Genomic DNA, 15078 nt, shown 5'->3' with positions numbered 1-15078 from the left:
TGGTTCACTGATAGGACCTGATTTACTATAGACATGTTAAACAACTGAAATAAATCTAAACCAAACAAGTTCACTGCAGTAGAAGAACGAAGAACGTAAAATGACACAAGTTTTGTTTGTCCCTTGTATGTTGCAAGAAGAGTGCACTGTCCTAACACAGGGATATTCTGACCTGAATAACTATGTAACTTAACATTTGCAGCACGCAACGGAGGTTTGCCCAGTTGTTTGTACGTGTTGTGATTGATCAATGAAACAGCAGCTCCGGTATCGAGCTGGAATGCTATCACGTGGCCATGAATGTCCAAATCTACAAAAAGTTTATTGTCCTGCTGACGACAAGAGTGACTGTCTTGTGCAATTTGAACTGACACTGGTACAGAAGCACTTGCGACTTGACGCGATTTCCGGCGACGTCGACGCACACTTTGTGTGGGACGAACACAGTCACTGTTAGAGACAGTGGCACTGGACGAAGTGGAATTAACTACATGAATGTCCATGGGCAAAGATTCACGAGCCTGAGTATTCTTGGTTCGATTCCGGTGCGAAGCAAAGGTCCTGGAATGATTAAGAGTGTCTGATCTGAGCTTTTTCTGGCAAACACTTTGAACATGTCCTTTCTTATTACAGAAAAAGCAAATAGCTTGGCGTGACGGGCAATTTTCACACGAATGTCTAGTAGCACTCCGCGGGCATGATTTCACTGCATTTGTATGCTGGCGCGGCACACCTGGTTTAGAGCGTGGCGGCAGCTGCGCGGACGTGTGCGAGGGCAGTTTACCGGGCCGTGCAGCGCGCCCGGCGGGCCGTTTAATGTTACACACGGCTGGCGAAGTTGCAAATGATTCCTGAGCAAAGTCAAGTGTGTCTTGTCTATCTAATATGTCTATCACTTGTTGAAGGGAGGGATTGACTAGTTTCAAAATCTGTTCCCGTATGCGAACATCAGAAACGTTCTGTGCTATTGCATCACGTACCATAGTATCTGAATAAGGGAGTCCACATTCACACTCAAAAGCACAATCCCTTGTAAGGCCTTGCAATGTTGCAACCCACTCCCTATTAGTTTGACCGGCCGTACGTTTTGTACAAAAGAAAGTATACCTTTTTGCAACTACATTAACTGTTTCCTTGAAATAGGCATCTAAAGCAGACAAAATTTCTTCGTAGGACAGAGTTGCTACGTCGCGTCGGGGAAATAATTTCACTATCACACGGTACGTTTGCACCCCTACACATGCCAATAAATGAGGCTGCCGCTCGTTACCTTGAATTCTGTAGGCGGCGAGATGAAATCCAAACTGGCGTGACCACTCCGTCCATGTCTCCTTAGCTGGGTCAAATGTCTGGAACGGGGTGCAACAGCATGTTGTGGCTGCGGTAGCGATGAAGCGGCGGCCCCCGCATCATTTTGCAGTGCACGTTGACCCTGGACGAGCTGTCCAAGGGCATCCAATAACGCCTGCGTCTGCTGATTCTGCAAGCGGTAAAAGTCGGACAGTACATCTGGCGAAGCCATGACACAAGTAAATGTAAGCAATTAGAAAGAACAAGACCCTTTCCATTGACTCGTCGCCAAAAATTGTTGTGTCTAGACAAGACAGCCTAGACACAATGAGAGGAAGCCGAAAGGCACGCGCTACGCTCACGCAGATGGGCGTGAGGTCTGAAACAGGATACGTAATGAATGTTATAAAGAAAAGTACGTAGCTTCTGGAATACTTAACTTTAATCCATCCATTTGGTACATCTGGAGATTGTGGCGATACAAGTGAGACTCTTCAGATACATGCAATGTTACTAATGGCGCCTTGCTAGGTCGTAGCCATTGACTTAGCTGAAGGCTATTCTAACTATCTGCTCGGCAAATGAGTGAGGCTTCGTCAGTGTGCATCGCTAGCTACGCCGTCCGTACAACTGGGGCGAGTGCTAGTCAGTCTCTCGAGACCTGCCTTGTGGTGGTGCTCGGTCTGCGATCACACAGTGGCGACACGGGGGTCCGACATGTACTAATGGACCGCAGCCGATTTAAAGCTACCACCTAGCAAGTGTGGTATAAAAATGGAAATGTCGTGTGGCTAGGGCCTCCCGTCGGGTAGACCGTTCGCCTGGTGCAGGTCTTTCGATTTGACGCCACTTTGGCGACCTGCGCGTCGATGAGGATGAAATGATGATGATTAGGACAACACAACACCCAGTCCCTGAGCGGAGAAAATCTCCGACCCAGCCGGGAATCGAACCCGGGCCCTTAGGATTGACAGTCTGTCACGCTGACCACTCAGCTACCGGGGCGGACCGCAAGTGTGGTGTCTGGCGGTGACACCACACTGAACACAAAAGAAATTTCATCAAGTTGAAAATTATGAAATATTTCCATATACATACTCTTTATTATTTTCATAACTGGCTAAGCAACAAATGCTACAAAAATTGTGCATTACCACAATCCTATTCCAACCCTTGTCTCTAAAACTATTTGTTTGAGTTCAAATATACATAAGCCGATTTTTGTGTATAATTGTACAAGTAGTGTTTCTTTTATTTCTCTCTCTCTCTCTCTCTCTCTCTCTCTCTCATTTTTTTTCTTTTTTAAATCACATTTCTCTTCTGAAAATGAACTTAGGGTTCTGGAAATCAAGTAGTATTAGGGAATTACAAATGTGTCTGGCATCTACCGGTAGGACAACATAGCACGTGTTGCATTTTATGTGTGTAGTTTGAGGATCCCCAGGATGCGCTTACCATACTTCCCCTGCTCATAGGTCTCCCTGAATTTCAGTCTGTGGCACCACCTTGATTGGTCTGTTCACACCGAGGATCTTCAACAGAGAAACCTAGTGCATCTGACCACAGCACTGGAGTCAGCATGGCTCCTCATCTCTGTCGGTATGTTTCAGAATCTCATGGACTCTCTTCCTGCATGTCTCACAGTATTCAACATTGCGAAAGGTGGTTATTCCGGCTTTTGACAGGTCCTCATATTAATGTTACTGGACAGTGTATATTGATACCTAGGCATACAGTGGACAAATGGTGAACATGGCTGACAGCTTGCTCAGATGCTGAACAATACTTATCCGGTTACATGTGACTGATGGCTCGAGCATGCCTTGTGGCTGGATGGGTGCATATAAATAGAGCCATGGTGACTTTAACTGCTACTACTGCGTGTGTCAGCTAGTGAAGTTAACAACACTGGCTTGACCCCCACCCCCCTCTGCATATTGTATTATTGTATTGCTGGAAGGCTTTTGTGTTGTGGACACCTACCATGACAAAAATGTCAGCTATGAAATGACACCCCAAGCGAGCATTGAAAGTATGTTATAATTTTCTGCAGCAATGTTGCAGCCTCTTTTGATATAAACCAATTTCTTTATTTTGGAATCTAAGTGCCAGTACCTTTGCCAGCATCACTCCCCTGCGTTCTTGAGATCCATCTGGTAGAAAGCAACAAATCCTCTTATAGGTCTAGTCAGATACACTGTTTTTCAAATATCTTCATCTGCCACATTGTAGAACTGTTATGAGTTCCTTCTGTAAGCAAGGAATATTGTATGAATTTGAGTGCAAAGGAACATGGAATCAAAATAAGTGCCAGTATTTATCTGTGCGTAAGATGACCTTGATTATAAGACAATCCTCTTTTTTTTTTCAACAGGCTTATTGTTTTTTAACATATTCTGAGTTATAAAAAATTACACACTGCTTTGTATTGTATTGTATTTATTGGTCCAGAAAATCTTACATGTACAGTACAGCACATCAGATATTGGACAGGTCAAAGTATATCTTACAATTAAAACACTTTAGAAACTAGAAAATTATGTTCACAAAATTTTACAGCACTTCATATACTGGGGAAGTCAATGTGTAAGTTATAATGAAACCACATTAAAAACTTGAAGTTTACAACTGAATACATGTATAAGCCAATATTAACGATTACAATATTTGCATGATCCTCACTTAAGCTCTAAGGATTTTTGAGGAACTCTTCTACACTATGAATTGACATGTACACTAGAGAATTACATTCACAGAATTTTACTTCATATACTGGGCAAGTCGGTATACAACTTATACTTGAACCCCATTAGAAACTTGAGAATTACATCTGAATGTATTTATAGGCCAATATTAATGGTTACAGTATTTGCATAATCATTGCTTAGACTCTCGAGGATTTTGGAGGAACTCTTCCACACTATAAAAGCAATGTGTCAACAGATATTCTTTTAATGCTGCTTTAAAATTTTTTACATCAGTCTTTACTTTAATTTCTCTTGGCAATTTATTGTAGATAATTTTTCCATGGTGCAATGTTCCTTTTTGGCACAAACTGGTTTTTGTAGGGAGTACATGAAAGTCAGTTTTCTGTCTTGTATTATGATGATGAACATTTTCATTTTTGGGGAGGATACTAGGATTTGTTATTGTATATTTCTTTATAAACATTGCACTTTCAAATAGGAAAATACATGGAAGGTGAAGAATCCCCATCCTTTTAAATAATGGTCTACATGGTTTGTTCCTTTTTATTCCAGCCATGATTTATTTATTTTTATTTATTTATTTATTCATGCGTGGAACAATAAATATTCTCACTATTCTTACAATAAATATTCTCACTATTCTTTTTTGCATCCTGGAGAGTTTTAGGCAGGATGGCGAGTTACCCCAAAACGTGATCCCATATTTTAGGACGGAATGTATACTAGAATAGTAAACTGTCATTAGACAGTCTTTATGACAGCAGTTTTTTAGCACTCTCATTAAATAACACATGGTACTTAGCTTCTTTAATATGTTGTCAATGTGAGTTTCGCATCTAAGATTATCCTGTAGCCAGACCCCCAGAAATTTTGTATTAGGCACACTTGCAATATCCATGTCTGACATCTGAATTCTTATATCCTCTTCAATGTTTCTCATGACATTATGAAAATTTAATGCTACTGTTTTGCTTTTATTTATTATTAGTTTGTTTTGGTTGAACCAGTTTATAACATTTGTTAATGCCTCAGACAGTCTTGTCTGTTGTATCTCTGCAGTCTTCCCGCTGACTAATATGCTTGTGTCATCTGCAAACTGGATAGTGCTATGGTACTGGTTGGTTGATGTTAGGTCATTTATATATATCAAAAATAGGATGGGGCCCAGTACCGAGCCCTGCAGTACTCCTTATTTTACTGCTTTATAATCAGAATAGTGTCTTGTTGATTTATTTTCTTTGTGAAAATGTATTTCTACTACTTGCGGTCAGTAAGATATGATCTAAGCCAGCTGTTAGGCATACCTCTGATACCAATTCTTTCAAGCTTCGACAGCAATAGAGTGTGGTCTATGATGTCAAAAGCCTTAGACAGATCAAGGCATATGCCAGTTACTTTTTGTTCGCTATCAATTTTTTCGAGTACTTCACCCAGAAATTCATATATTGCTGTTTCTGTTGATCGGCCTTTCCGGAAGCCATGTTGGGTTGTGGATAATATTTTGCACTTTTCTAGAAAATCTAGCAACCTCTTATGAAAAATTTTTTCTAGTATTTTCGAAAATGTAGATAGCAAGGCAATAGGTCTATAATTGGCTATGTCTTCTTTCTTACCCTTTTTGAACAGTGGTTTTAGTTTCACTGTCTTTAAGCAGGAAGGAAAGACTCCATTTGTTAATTAACTGTTGAAAATGTGGGCTAATGGTATTGCAATGAGGTCCCCCACATTTTTAATGACATAATCTGGAATCTCATCCACACCTGTTGAAAATTTTGTTTTTAACTCTCTAATTGGTAGCATAATTTCCTTAGGGTTGGTTGGAGTAAGAAATAGGCGGTTGCAGTTTCTATTTTGATTTGATGGTGTTGTAGCAGGATTTTTATTTGAAGATTTTATGTCAGTAATTTTTCACTAATATTTGCAAAGTATGTATTAAAAGCATTGGGTACTTCTTCTGGATTTGTAATTTTTTTGCCATCTTGGATTACCTGGAGATTTACATTTTGGGAGGTCTCATTTCCTACTTGTTCTCTGACTATCTTCCACATGGCTTTCATTTTGTTCCTGGCCATTTTTATATGGTGATCATTTGCTGTTGTTTTTTTTTTTTTTTAGATTCTTTTATGACTTTGAGAAGCACACTCTTATAATTCTTGAAATGCACCAGAAATTCTTCTGTAACATTTTGTGTTTTTGAGATTTCATAAAGTCTCCTCTTTTCAGCACATGATATTTTAATGCCTTTCGTCAGCCATGTAACATTTCTTTTTTTAGTTTTTAATGTTTGGTTTTTAACTGGAAAAGAAATGTTGAAATAATGGGAGAATATTTCCATGAACATGTCAAACTTTTTCCATGTGTCCTCATAGTTGTCTATATCATTCCATGTTTCTTTTTTCAGTAAGTTATCGTTCTAGGTTGTGCTTGCTAAAATTCTACCTTTTCTTGTCATTTGTTGTTCAGTATTTCCTGTAGTCTCTACTGGGAATTCAGTAAACTGTGCATAATGATCACTGAAACCTGTATTCATATTTCCAGATTTGTATAAATATTTATCTGTATTTATTAGTATCTGATCTATAGCACTGCTTGATGATTTGGTGACTCTGGTGGGGGATTTGATAGTTGTATGTATATTGTAGGTTTTTAATAAGGCCTCAAGGTTTAATCTGTCTTTTGAGTTCTTGTTGAAATCTATATTAAAGTCACCACATATGATGGTTGTTTTACCAACTATTTTTATACTGTTAAGTGCCTTCTCAAGATTTTCAATGAAAATAGTTACATTTCCATCTGGGTTTCTATATATGCAAATAACAATTATATTTAAATTTGTCAGTTGTGTAGCTTTAGTGATATAAAGCAGCTGCCTAAAATGTTAACATAATAAATATTCTAAATTTATACTTATTGGTTGTCTAAACTTTGATAAAACTGGGGCAAATAAAATAAACAAAGCAAAATGCTATATATATTAATTTTCAGACCATTTTCTTTTCTACTAACCCAGTCATCTTTGGTGTCAATTTTTTTAATCATCATACTAATGGCACACCTGTGAAATGTATATCTTCATTATCACAAATATTTGGCTGTTTCTTCCTGAATATTTTGTGATACCTGAGGTTGTGGCTTCTGTGGGACATTGAACACAGTTGTTCTATCTGAATACACAACAGATTTTGTTTCTGCGGTGATCTGAGAATATTACGGTGTCACTTGCTTCCAAACGTATTGTCTGCCCATTGCTCTCAATGGCTCTGTAGAACTAGCAGCTGACATAAAACACCCTCTTTCATTCACATTTTACATCATGATGAGTGTTGACAAGATGGCAGCACATAAGTATTCCACTGGCCCCTGTCTAGGCTTATCATTTCTTGTACTGTCGTTGAATAGTTGTCCAGTTTTAAAGTCAGTTCAATTCCAACTACAAATGGATTCAGGGTCATTCCATGTCAAATCAACCAATTGTACTACACGATATGAACCATGACCTCTCAGATTTGGATGAAATTTTTTTTTCAGGTAATGTACCCACAACACTAGTTTAAATTTGAAATTTCAAATTTTCTGACCTTTCGTTTTTGAGTTTCAATGGTATAAAATAAAAAATAAATCTCTGTTTTTGGTCAATCGATGATTGTTTTAAAATGCTGTAGCTGAAAAAGTATACAACCTAGAGAGCTCAAACTTGCACCATTGTTTTCTTCTAAAAATTTCCTTCAGTTTGATATGTAACATGACTATGCTATGTAAATCTGAAAATTTTAAACTATTCCAAAAAAAACATTTTTTGAAATTTCCAAAATATGTACCCTCGGATTTTTTTAATAAAAATTGTATATGTTGAGCAGTCCAACTGACTACATGCATGCAAAATTTCAAGGCGGGATCTCAATGGGTCCTTGTATAAAATAATATTTTACTACCACAATACACACTACTGAGGTGAAAAGCAGACTATTTACAGGCTATGAATACTAAGGTAGGCCTATGTAATTCTAACAAAATGAAATTATTATGTTAGCCTTTTTATGCAACATTACCCTTTTATTGTTTGTTAATTCATTATATGATATAGTGTTGTTTTAATTTAATGTTCATGATTCTTTTAACTATGCATCAGAAGGATGTAAACACATTTTAATTGGTAATATACGTGCTACAAGTTAAAATTTTGAATAAAGCCACTCACCTTCATCCTTAGTTGTAAATGGCAGAGATTATCTTTTTCTTGGTTTTCCAGTGTTATTTGTAATCATTTACAACAAATTCCTTATATTAGAAATTGGCATATAAGTAATTTCACTTGTGTAAAATATTAACTTGTTGATATTTGCATGACTAGAACTGTATTTCTGATACTAATTGGTATTTACAAAGTTAACACACATGGTATTTCTACAGCTTAGTGTTTAGTGAGGGTAGGTGTAATGTAATTTAAATGTGCTTCTTTTATGATCTTTTAAGATATTTTTCCAAAGCGAAAGAAGACAACTTCATTTCTTTAGCACTTAAAGTGTAGGTTCATCCTGTAGCTATTGTTGGATTCGCTGTTTGTAAAAGGAAATCATCCAGACTAAAATGATAAGGCTTGACAGTAATTTGACTCTATGTGCAGGGTTTATATGAGTGAAACTTTTGTGTTCCCACCATCGCTTTTGATTCATTATACCGATGAAGTAAGTATTCTTTGGTCAGTTCATAGTCCTTTGTTGTGCAATATTCAAAGTCAATGTTTTTTATGTTTTCCATGGCAAATACATAAAGTGATTTGGGTGTTTAGATTTGTTGGTCATATGGCCTTTGTAAGCTGGCTTTAGCAGCTAGCCACTTAACAGTTCTGCCAAGGCCATCGCATGCGCTCTTGCCATGGGATGTTGCAAAGAACTCCCACTCTGCCTCAACTTCAAAACAACAGTTTTATCCAAACACAAATTAAGGATGTTTTTCTTATTTTTATATTGTGCAGTGCTGCCATCAGAAAAGTAAGTAATCTTTTTAAGTACAAAAGGCAAGGTTTGCTTTATGATTTCTAGCAGTTTTTTTATGAAATCCATAGAAAGCGACTGTATTACATTTCAGGCAATCTGATACGAAGACATACTGCAGATGTTTTAGTTTTCCCTCCCATTTATAATATATGATGAAAGGATGCAGTGTAGCTTGGGTGGTAGTCCAGTGGAATGATTGTATTTCATCTTGTACTACGAAAGAGTAGTTTTCTGCAAAATCACAGTTGACTACTAAATGGCCTTCAGTTAAATTGTCCTTGATTTCGCTGTAGTATTCGTTCTGCTGACTAGCTATAAATGAATGAGTTTTTACCTTCATTAGTGTGTCCAAAAACTCATTCGTAAAGTCATCAGTACATTTTACTACAGTTTCCATCAAACACCTATCTACAGTTACCGTTTTTTTTGTAGGTAACTTCATCAATCATATCATCTGTGAACTTTGCAGTCAATAGATCTTTAAGTCTAGAGACACCAGGACATTCTTTACAAATATCCATAAAACAGTGTTGTGATGGTGGATTGCACATCATCTTGACTAGGCAGGAATGATTAGATTTCAAAGCAGTTTTATCTCCATCCAAATCAAAATTTTGCATCTTAGCAACATTCATCATTAGCTTAATGTTTTGGTGTACGGTACACACACAAACAGTATGTGTGCCACTTCTCCCAGTCAGGATACAGTTCCTTGGTCTTAATTCGCAAAAATTGGAAAACCCGATTTTGTTTGTAGGGATCTTTTCCTTCAATAGTTTCTTGCAAAATTGCCAACACTAGCCTCTTTTGAACCTGGATCTTTCCATCTTTATTTCTTATGGTCACACAATCTTTTTTCCCTGGCATCATTCTACTAACATCATCAGAGTTGTAGAAGTCTTTTACACACTCAACAATATTCTCATTTAGAGTTCTTCCAGGTTTAGGATTAGGATTTGTCAAAATTCCTTTTTCTTTTACTAACAGTTTTACTGCACAAGCCAATGTAGTTCGTCACTCCAAATTCTTCTTCTATTTTCTGACAGCTCCAACTCATAGGTAAGATAGACAAAATCATCATGTTTTCACTTCTTTTTGTTGTTCGATTAAACTTTTCTTTTAACTGTTGAATACTCTCCGATTCATCTTCGGAATGTTCAGTAATAACTTCTTCAGGGCTCGCAAGGTAAAACTTCTTCTTCTGTTTTGTGTTTGTCACTAACCTTTTACCTACATACATCACATATTTTTATGCCACTAATGATTCCTAAGTCTAGAGAGCACATCCAGTCTGTTATATTTCTTAGTGATTGTACATGGACTTCTGTAAGGTAACAAATTCTACAATCAAAAAGTAAATATATATATATATATATATATATATATATATATATACAACTTAAATAACTACATTTCTATTATTTGGAACATTCTAGAAAAAATAAATATTGTAAATAATCATATTTTATGATTGTTCCATAAAATCATGGGAGAACTGCCGGATATCAGTAACTTCCTGCCACGATATTTCGGTGCAGTCTTCTGGCCATTTTCAGGTGAATCCCACTGTAGTAGTACTGATGAGTACACGATGAGCTCCGCTATTTAAAACCTTCTGAGGTGACATTGCGCATGCGCTGCTCAGCGTCACGTTCATAACGGCTCCGTGCGCTGCGCCACGCGCCCTCCACTGTGAAAGCCTGGCGTATTGGTGTCAGGTCGATTTCCATCTTTATGCAGATAACTACGTCGACTACGAAGTTTCTCTATAACAGGATTCCAAGCAGAGTTCAGCTGATAACCGCTATCTCGATTGATGAAAGTCTCATTGTCAGACAATGTTATTTCCACAGATTCATTGATAATCGAGCTCCAAAAGTTTGATGTCTGGGCCAAAATTTTTCTGTCGTCGTAATTCATGGAATGGTCTGTGGAAATACAATGTTTGGCAATTGCGGATTTGGTGGATTGGAGAAGGCGAGTATGCCGTTGGTGTTCCACAATGCGTTCCTGCACAGTTCCTGTTGTTTGCCCTATATATGATTTGCCGCATTCACATGGAATTTTGTAAACACCTGGTTTACGCAGGCCCAGGTCGTCTTTTACGGATCCCACCAGTGATGAAATCTTAGAAGGTGGGCGAAAGATGACTCTCACTTGATACTTTCTCAATATTCTGCCTATCTGTGAAGAAATATTCCCAATAAATAGTAGATAAACAGTCGACCTGAAGGCCTCTTCCTCTTCCTTGTTCCGTCGTTTGTAGGTTTTCATCACTCTGTTCACTTGCCTAGGTGAAAAGCCATTCTTCAAAAATACTTTTTGCAGGTGTTCCAGTTCCGCTTGAAGACTGTCGGCCTCAGAGATAATATGGGCACGGTGGACCAAGGTTTTGAGAACGCCCATTGTTTGTGCTGGATGGTGGCAATTAGTAGCTTGTAGATACAGGTCTGTATGAGTGGTCTTTCTGTACACCGAGTGACCAAGTGTGCCGTCACTCTTCCGTCGCACCAAGACAGTCTTCAAGCGGAACTGGAACACCTGCAAAAAGTAACTCAACTTCTGCAATACAGATCTTTTCATTGAATGGTGACTTCAAACAGGACCAAACAAAGAAATGTTTCTATAGACACTTGAATAGCACATATCATATTGCATATTATAATCTATGTTAGGACTGGCTGGTATTCCAAAGGAGCTTAAAATTGCACCTGTTACATCTAGGTGGCCATAAGTAGGGTAGTGGCCAAAACTAGAGCCTTGACCCTATACGAAAAACTCGCGTTTTTTTATAACAAAAAGTGAATGTTGTATAAAATCATAAGATTCTTAAGTTATTATTTTTTATATATATATTATTTTTGCATTAAAATATCATTTAAAGAATTAACAAACAATAAGAGGGTAATGTTGCATAAAAAAGGCTAACATAATAATTTCAGTTTCTTAGAATTACATAGGCCTACCTTAGTATTCATAGCCTAGAAATAGTCTGCTTTTCACCTCAGTAGTATGTATTGTGGTAGTAAAATATTATTTTATACAGGAACCCATTGAGATCCCATCTTGAAATTTTGCATGCATGTAGTCAGTTAGACTGCACAACACATACAATTTTTATTAAAAAAAAAACCGAGGGTACATATTTTGGAAATTTCAAATTTATTTATTTTTTTTAAATTTTATTTTTTATTTTTTTTTGGAATAGTTTAAACTTTTCAGATTGAGGTAGCATAGTCATGTTACATATCACATTGAAACGAATTTTTAGAGGAAAACGATGGTGCAAGTTTGAGCTCTCTAGGTTGTATAGTTTTTGAGCTACAGCATTTTAAAACAATCAACGATTGATCAAAAACAGAGGTTTTTTTTTATTTTTAAACCCTTCACACTCAGAAACCAAAGGTCAGAAAAATTTGAAATTTCAAATTTAAACTAGTGTTGTGGGTACATTACCTGTAAATAAATTCATCCAAATCTAAGATATCAAGGTTCAGACTGTTAGTTGATTTGAGATGGAATGACCCTTCAGGGAAATTGCAGTATAAATGTGATAGATGTTCCTACAAAGCCAAAGTACATGTTATACATTCCCATGGTTGGAAACATGTCCCATGGTTGACAACATGACTGCATAAATGTTCAGTCAGATCTTGGTAAGATTTCACGTGGTGCAGACATTGGCAGCTTGCTGTAAAAGTTCATAAATGTAAAATTTTGCAGTTCACAAAATGAAAAAAAAAAGCATGATATCCTATGACTATAATGTCAGTGAGTCACTGTTGGAATCAGCCGACTCATACAAATACCTGGTTGTAACACCTTGTAGGGATAGGAAATGGAATGATCACATAGGTTCAGTCATGGGTAAAGCAGCTGGTAGACTTCAGTTTATTCGTAGGATACTGGGGAAGTGTAATCAGTCTACAAAAGTGATTGCTTGCAAATCAAAAAGTGATTGCTTACAAATCGCTCATGTGACTCATCCTAGTATATTGCTCAAGTGCCTGGGGCCTGTACCAGATAGGACTAACAGGAGATATTGAAAATGTATACAGAGAAGGTCTGCACAAATGGTTACATGTTTGTTTAATCCATGGGAGACTGTCACAGAAATACTGAAGGAAATAAGCTGGCAGACTCTTGAAGACAAACATAAACTGTCCCGAGAAAGCATATTAACAAAGTTTCAAAATCTGGCTTTAAATGATTACTCTAGGGATATACTACATACTACAATCCCCTAAGTATCACTCACATAGGCATCATGAGAATAAGATTAGCATAATTGCTGCACTCACTGAGGCATTCAGTCAGTCATTCTTCCCTGCTCCATGCATGAATAGAGCGGGAAGAAACCCAAATAACTGGTTCAGTAGGATGTACCCTCTGCCGTGCACCACACAGTGGTTTGCAGAGTATAGATGTAGAATTTGCTGTTCACTCACTACTCCTCTCCCCACACTCATGCTGTTCTCTGCCAAGCTGGAGTACTGTTGCCTCTCCAGCCCTTCCGTAACACCGTCCTTGAACAATTGTGAAACAAGGACTGCAATGTCTCCTAGATCCAAGTCATATGTAACAACAGCAAATAATATATAAAAGATACTATCATGATTCAGTCTGATTTTCGAACTGTTGCTCCTCCTGTGATCTACCAACATCTGTTGGTACTATCTCCACAACAAGTGTTACTCCCGTAACTTAATTGCACAACAATTAGTGGCCTCAGCAGCCAGAGACTGGTCATGTGTGAGTTGCATTTGCATGTGTGTGTGTGTGTGTGTGTGTGTGTGTGTGTGTGTGTGTTGTCTATTTCTGATGAAGGCCTTGGTAGCTAAAAGCTCACTTTCAGACACTAGTTTTTTGTGCTTGTCTGCGACTCATCATTTCCGTTATATGGTGAGTAGCAACTATACTTCTCATAATACTGAATGTTTGTTATCTTTAAATTTAATATTAATCTAGTTGTATCATTTGTTAATGATACATTGTTAATGTGACCATTGCTGAGATATGATTCTGTGATACAAAGGGGATGCCTTTAATGCCATGATGTTTTACTGTCCCTAGTAAAATTCAATGCTTTTGCAAAAGGCAGAAAATGCCAACAGTGTAATTTTTCTTGTTTAGTTCTACAAGAACTGAGTTGGTGAGACCAAATTTTGCTTTCTCTGTAGAGAGTACTTCAGTTAAGCTAAGCTGAAATGTTTTTGAAACGTTACTATTAGGACAGGTGTTTAGCTGAACTGAAATGTTGATGGAAGGTTCCTGTTAGGAAAGGTCCCACAAATTTAGAAAACAGGACAGGAGCGAAACAAGAGCGAAACAAGTCTATAATTTAGAGATCATGTATTTATCTCCATTTTTGTAAATGAATGTTGATATTGTGTACTTCGGTCTTTCAGAAAATGTGCCTTGACTCATAGCTTGATAGCATGGAATACTTTGAACTGGGGTGAGGGCAAGGGGTGGATGCGGTTCTATCTAGTCAGTACAAGATTTCAGGATTTTCACCATGTTCAGTTATTTCTATATAAGGTAATAATATTACGCTTTTGTATTTAATACAGCAGAAAAGTATGGCATGTGCGAAGGAGAAATGGAAGTATCACAATTCAGAGTGTACCAGAAGATGACGGAATGCGACTCATACTTCCATAGACATAAAAATACAAGAAAGAAAAATGTGATTTTTTGGAACTGTGTGGAGGGATTGGAAGTGTTGGAGAAATCATTTATTTCTTGAGTTCTGTGTTTCAGTCATAAGTTGAGATTTGTATCATTTTCTTTATTAATGTGTGGGTGTATTACAGATTTTGTGCAAAAAAGTAATAATTAGTTTATTGCAACCATTCTGTGCAAATCTCATACTGTTGCTATGTTGCTGTGTTTCTCATTTTTCTTTAATCTGTATTTCTCCTTGCAATCCAGTGTGTCAACAAAATTAAAGTACTATAATGGTGGCAGTTTCTTGTATTTTTTAACATTTTTTCTATAATGATATATAAATAATTCTTGTATTATTTTTGATCCAATAATGTAATAATTAGTTTATTTCAGTCATTCTGTGCACATCTCAT

The 15078-nt window shown here is 37.2% G+C and overlaps 1 protein-coding gene across 1 annotated transcript in view; it reads left to right on the top strand.

Annotated features, from left to right (window-relative positions):
- Window positions 1-14635, top strand: part of LOC124716701 (speckle-type POZ protein-like) — a 60334-nt gene extending 45699 nt beyond the window's left edge. The window contains exon 3 of the mRNA XM_047243243.1: window positions 14569-14635. The gene's annotated coding sequence lies outside the window, so the exon portion shown is untranslated. The remainder of the gene's footprint in view (window positions 1-14568) is intronic.
- The last annotated feature ends 443 nt before the right edge of the window (window positions 14636-15078 follow it).

This window comes from Schistocerca piceifrons, chromosome 9 (assembly GCF_021461385.2).
Source record: "Schistocerca piceifrons isolate TAMUIC-IGC-003096 chromosome 9, iqSchPice1.1, whole genome shotgun sequence".
In the NCBI taxonomy this organism is placed as follows: Eukaryota; Metazoa; Arthropoda; class Insecta; order Orthoptera; family Acrididae; genus Schistocerca; species Schistocerca piceifrons.
Note: the sequence above shows the minus strand (reverse complement) of the source record. Positions and strands in the feature narration are given on the sequence as shown.